The sequence below is a fragment of the Mauremys reevesii genome, linkage group 1, assembly GCF_016161935.1.
Source record: "Mauremys reevesii isolate NIE-2019 linkage group 1, ASM1616193v1, whole genome shotgun sequence".
NCBI lineage: Eukaryota > Metazoa > Chordata > Testudines > Geoemydidae > Mauremys > Mauremys reevesii.
The window spans coordinates 155,773,892-155,780,394 of NC_052623.1; the positions used below are offsets into that span (position 1 = coordinate 155,773,892).

General features: G+C 48.2%; 1 long non-coding RNA gene across 1 annotated transcript; it reads right to left on the reverse strand.

Annotated features, from left to right (window-relative positions):
- Positions 1 to 1,875: 1,875 nt before the first annotated feature.
- On the reverse strand, positions 1,876 to 4,930 carry LOC120408243. Its single transcript, XR_005600559.1, has 3 exons — positions 4,783 to 4,930; positions 4,592 to 4,694; positions 1,876 to 3,254 (listed from the first exon to the last, which is right to left on the reverse strand). It is a non-coding gene; the product is annotated as an uncharacterized LOC120408243 (long non-coding RNA).
- Between the last annotated feature and the right edge of the window lie 1,573 nt (positions 4,931 to 6,503).

The following is a 6,503-nucleotide window of genomic DNA, read 5'->3' on the forward strand; positions in this document are numbered from 1 at the left end:
GCTCAAGAAATGTGAAGTGGAGAACACTGGGTTCGACACCCCAGAAGGATCTGGGAGGGCTGAAGAGAGGACACTCGTGGTGACAGGATGTGACTCACCACTGCGGTGCCTCCTACTGGCTGTTTGGGGAATTAGCGCTGCACCCTCTTCTGGTGGTGTCTTGCCTGCTGTCACCTCTGTCCTGGACCCACACCACTCCCAGGACCACAGCGTCCTCTTCAGTGACACTGCCCTCTGGCTGTGCCACACTATGTTTCCCCTCATTCCAGGGGGACCTGCAGCCTACTGTCCAGCCACTCCCTTCAGTGGCAAACTACAGTCCACAGTCTAGACACTTCCCACGTAGCTCCAGCACCCTCTTGCCCTTGCATCAGGGCCTCAGTCTGCAGATCCCTCCAGCCTGCCAGGAGCTGCCTTTAGTTCTTTGGGTCTCTGCCTGCAGCACTGCTCTGTCCGGGGTACTTGCGGCCCTCTGCCTGCAAGGCAGCCAGTCCTCCTCCCTTCTCAAGCTGCAGGGAGTGACTGACCATGATCTGTTCTGCAGCCCTTCTTATATGGCCAGCCTGACCTGACTCGCTGCTCCTGTAAGCCCTTCTGTGATTGGCTGTGTCAGGCAAGAGTTAAAATTTAGCGAACAGCTAAGACAGACGCCACAAATCAAGCGGGAATGCTTCAGTAGCCCAAGGCCACTGACAACTGTAAACACCTAATAAACTTATATGGTCAAATGCCCATCCAGTAACTCAGCTCTTAGAACAGAACAGAACAAACCCTCCCTTCACAGCCCACCGGGTATCTGTAAGCACTCATCCCTACACACACACACACACACACACCCCGCCTCTTTCCCCTGCAAGGTAGCCATAAATACTTAATGCAATCAGAATGACCTCTATACGTACATACTGTTCCTATTTTTATCTTTGTTCAGGATTCTCTCTCGACTTGTACCAATGTCTGTCTCTGTATGTACAAATAAATGCAAATACATTTATAAGAGAATGTATATAACTGGCCACTGTGGCACCATATTTTTATCAGTCTTCCCGGTACCATGAATAAACCCCCTTCAGTATTGTCTGTGCTTGCCTAATTCTTGGAGAAAAGAATTCTTTTGTTTAACAGCTGCCTTCTGCACAGCCTCCCTAGGGCTGCTTTTAACCCCTTTTCTGCAGACACCCCATCACACACCTTCCCCCTTAAGACCAACCACCTGGGTGGGGGGGGGGAGAGAATTACCTTCCCTACTTGCCATGCAGCTGCACCCGCAGGATATTCCTCTCCTGCCTCAGGTTATCCACCAGGAGGCACCATCTGCCACCCTCCTTCAGGGTCTGAAATCCCTATTGTGACATGTTCTGCTCCTGTGTGGGTTCCCTTGTTCATCAGGGTCTTCTTATCCACCCATTCCCTATTGCCCCTGTGGGAGATGGCTCCCCACTGGGTCCACAGTCATCACTGCCACATCCCTCTGGGCAGTCTCTGACCCAGCCAGGCTCTCAGGAATCCCCTTTTTATCCCATCTTCTCCAAAGGGGGCAGTGGTTTTTTAATATGGCCCTCTTCACGGCACCGGAAGCAAGCCCCTTGGCCATGGGCCTCCCACTGTCCTTCCCTTGCTCAGCTCCTTCCTCTGGGCTAGCTTCAGCCCTGCAACTAAGAGAGCACTCCCTCCTCAGGTGCCCCTGCTGCCCACAGGTCCAACACGCCCATCTGCTCCCTGTTCTCCTCACAGGGAGGACTCTCTTGGGCTCCTGCCCCTTCCCAGTCTCTGAGAGAAGCTTCTGTCCCCCACCCTGGTAGGGGCAAGCTCTCTTCCAGTGTCCTTGTTGCCCATAGGCAGAACATTCACTTGGCCCAGCCGCCGGCCCCTCTCTCACTCTCCGGGGCCTCTATAGACCCCCCACTCGCAGTGACTTGAATAGGTACAGCTGCTGCTCTGCTAGTTGGGTCATACAGGCCTGCAGGTACTCCCATGCCTCCCATTGTCTCTGCTGGGTTGTGAGCACCTGAAGCAGCAGGGTCTGAAGTCGCCCTTGCTGCTTGTTGGCTCCTTTTCACGGGGGCACCAACTTTGGAGTCCAGTCTGGGAAGCCACAAGAACCCTCTGCAAGAAAGGCCTCTGCATACCCTGACTCCATTGTCTCCACCTTCTGTGTCCCCCAGTCTCTCAACTCAACTCTGAGACAGGCAATCGTCCCCAAAGTCTCTATCCTCCCCTTATATCAGGGATGACCATGTGCCCACATTCTCCACCACACGTGACAGGATGCAATTCACCACTGCAGTGCCTCCTGCTGGCTGTATGGGAAATTAGCACTGCACCCTCTTCTGATGGTGTCTCAACCAATGTCACCTCTGTTCCTGGACCCAAGTCACTCCCAGGACCACAACATCCTCTTCAGTGACACTGCCCTCTGGCTGTGCCGCACTATGTTCCCCCTTCTGGGGGAACCTGCAGTCTACTGTCTGGCCACTTCCTTCAGTGGCAAACTGCAGTCCACAGTCTAGACACTTCCCACGTGGCTCCAGCACCCTCTTGCCCTTGCATCAGGGCCTCAGTCTGCAGATCCCTGCAGCCTGCCAGGGGCTGCCTTTAGCTCTCTGCCTGCAGCACTGCTCTGTCCCGGGTGCTTGCAGCCCTCTGCCTGCAAGGCAGCCAGTCCTCTTCCCTTCTCAAGCTGCAGGGAGTGACTGACCCTGTTCTGTTCTGCAGCCCTTCTTATATGGACCAACCTGGCCCTGATTGGCTGCTCCTATAAGCCCTTCTGTGATTGGCTGCCTCCTGCACAGCCTCCGTAGGGCTCCTTTTCTGCCAGTGTGGGGCAGATGCCCCATCACACTCAGCCACAGAAGGGAAGCGATGTGCAGCATGAAGCCATTTTTACTCTCCTAGTAGCCGAATATTGAAGTGTTCCAATTCCTAATGGTGGGTGAAGGATTAATGACATGCTGAGAATAACTAAAGGGAATTAGTAATGGCATAGAGGGACTCTCCTGTAGGTCACTTGTTCAAGTCCAGCTAGATAGGTAGTGGCTAATGTGAAACCATTAGTTGCCAAAGTTCAGTTCCAAGTGGATGAGTGCGCACACCACCAAACATCCTACCAGCGCTGGGAATCTCAGCAGCGAGGCCCAGGAGTGGGTGGGCTCACTGTCCCATCTGTACAGGTGGTTCTTCCAGAACAGGATTGAAGCACATTGGCCAGGCAGTGTGAGGAAGCCTGCACAGCTATTACCCATATCGTACCTATTCTGTGGGGGAAAGGAAGGACTTCAGGCTCCAGGTTTATTAATCCAGCATCTTTCACCAGTTCTAAATTTCGTTTCAAAGAATTACAAAGGAAAACAACCTATTCTATCCAGCTAATACATTAAGAACCTGTCTCAGGGAACTGAAGGATTGGTGTACATGCTGACTGCTGTCACAGGAAAATCTGTGATCAGATGATTGGAGCATGCTGCTGCCCTTGCTCTTGTCTTGCCAAAACAGAGAAAGGGGAAGCAATAAAAAGTAATAGCTTTCCTAATTTGGCATCTAAAGAGAGTGAGTGAGACAAAAACAATTACACATGCTTATCTTTCACCAGTGCCATCCTGCACCCTCATCAAAATGAGAGCTGCCTCATCATGAAGACAACACTAAAAGCATGTCTGAGTGACACTATAACTTGCAAAGGGGAAGCCATACTATGGAGAACTGGCTCAAGCCTAGGAGAGTTTGAGGGTGATATATGCACACCACCGTTCACGTTCCCTCTCCACGTAGCTGCAGCCCTTGTACATGCTCACACCTGGTCCCACCTTCTCACACCCCCAACCCCCTCAAGTATACCTGCATATATTTGTACATGAATTGCTGCATGATGTGCTTTGCTCTGTGTGCAATGCACTCAGGGGGCCTGATTCCTCTCCCTCTTACACCAGTGTAAATCTTGCTGATGCCAATGGAGATAGACAAGAATAAAACTGGTGAAAGTGAGCTCAAAAGAAGGCAATTCATATAGTGATTTTTTTATATCTATGTAGACTATGGGCTTGGTCCAATGCTCACTGAAATCAGTGGAATAATTCAGATAGATCAGATCCTATATGAGGGAGCATCTTTAGACACAGACTGTAGGCCAGGCCCACAGTTGATGTAAATCAGAGTAATTGATGAAATCAATGGAGCTATGTCAATTTACACCAGTTGAGGATCTGGCCCAGTGCGATTAACTTTTTTCAAAATGACAAATCACGTATTACTCTAAAGACAGAGGAAAAGCCATGAAATTTGTCCTTTATGCTACTTTCTCCATGCCAGCAATGGCTGCAGTGGCCACAGACATGTTATGTGACCACAAACACTAGGACAGACAGTTTGTGTGTCTGTGCATGGGTGGGGAACGGGCTCACACAATCAAGAATGGGGTCTGAGGTGTTCACATGACAACCTCTCCATTATGGTGCGCTCCATAAAATGGAAGAACCCTTGGTCTAATTTACATTAGCTAAAACTTGCGGGGAAGGGAGGGGGAATCAGTTAAAAAAAGAAAATTGACAGACATTACCACTCTGTTGGATCTTAAAGCAAGTCGTTTTTTGCCTACGTTTAAGAAAGTTGCTGCTCCTCCATGAAGCTATCTCTTTAGAAGGTATCTAATGATAATGCCCTCTCTTTACAGAGTTGGTCATGTCTGTGCAGGTCCATTCCTGTCATTAAAAGAGCTTGTTTTAAAATAATGTTGCCACAGAAAATGATGGAAAGGAATCACTTACAGAGGTGCTGTTCTCCACTCACTTCTTATCACTATGGTGCACTCACAGTAGAATCCTATGCCTCATTGTGTACCAGAAGAAGAGGTTCTATATTCCGGCCAAGATTTCAAAACAACAACAAAAGTGGGTGCCTAAATTTAAAAGCCTAAATCCATATGTGGGCATCTAAATAAGTGGCCTTGTTTTCAGAAGGGCCGAGAGCTCCCACTAATTTAACTTCCCGGTTCCCCTCTTCCTTCACACCAAGCCCCTTCTGTACCTGGTGTTTGTACGAGTGTGACAGTACTGAGACACTCATGTGCACCAACAAAACATCCTGCTGTGCTTCTTGCATGGAAGAGGATGGGGAGGAAAAAAGGATCCTTTGATCCTCCCCCAACATTTTTGCCAAGCAGCACAACAAAAGGCCAAACCCAACCAAGCATATCTTCCATGGTGCTGAATATTTTTCTTCCTCTTGATACAGTTTGTTTTACCCCTTGACCAAAGGCCAGTACAAGGACTATGTAGCACTTCAGTTCCACTTAAAGCCCTCAAAATACAGTGTAAGTGGGACTCACGTGGTGCATAAGCCTCGTGTTGGCCCTCTGCACCGCAGTGAATGTCACTCGGTAACGCCTTTGTTTTGTTAGACATTTGAGCCTTTTATTTGGCTTACTGGATTTGGAGGCAGTTCACTCTACTTTGTTCAGTCTCTTCTCTCCCTGCCGGAGCCTCATCAGTGGCCTCAGAGAACATCCTGTACCCTGCTGAGAGATCCACTCACAGGAGGACACAGCAGCTGGAGTGACAACCTGCAGGATCCTTAAAACTGGGCAAGGAGACTGAGAATTAAGTAAACAAGCTTGTCTCTCTAATATCCTGGGACCAACACTGTTACAGCAACACTGCATACAAGCTGGAAAAGAGGTGAGACCAGGAGTTGCATCATCTAAAAGAAACAAGAATCACCCGTCACTGAAAGTAGGAGGGCCTTCAAATATGTAAGTGCATCACTGAAATCACAGCAGAAAGAAAAGCTGTTTTAAGAAAAGTATTTAGTCTATTTAGTGAAGGGGCCAAATTCATCCCTAGTATAACTTTATTGAAGCCAATGGAGTTACACCAGAGTTGGATTTGGCCTAGCAGGATTAAATCATGGGTACCAGTGGGTAATATTAATTTGAAATAGTGGGGGGAAAAAAGGCGGGAGGAATGATCCACTTAAAATTCCAGGATAAGTTATTTTTTGGTAAAATCCACAGCTATGTTGATTAGCTTCACTCTGGTTGCTTAGCAACGTGGTCTTTTGTCTATAGCTACACAGTGTTTGGGAGGAGAATGCGTAGGGATAAAATTAAAACAGCTTCTATATTAAAAAAAATTCCACGGCTTTCCTCAACTAAACAGAAACCAAAATCTGTCTCCTTGACTTTCACGTCTTTTTAAAACACACACACACACACACACACACACACACACACACACACACACACACACACACACACACTGAGGACAATTTTTTGAAAAAAGCTGTAGAGGGTTTAATCTGAGAATATGTATTTTAAGAATGTTCTATGCCCGACAGAGAAACCAGGACAAGTCACACGTTCTGTAAATACAACATCAATATTCACCTGCTGTATCCCTAACTGGCATTTTTTTAACTCCTAGATTCAGAAATATTTACAACTTTGCAGTCGTTGGTGGAAAATGTTACTTTTCAGCCAGACAGTTTGGCTTTTCCAATTTGCCTTAATGAAC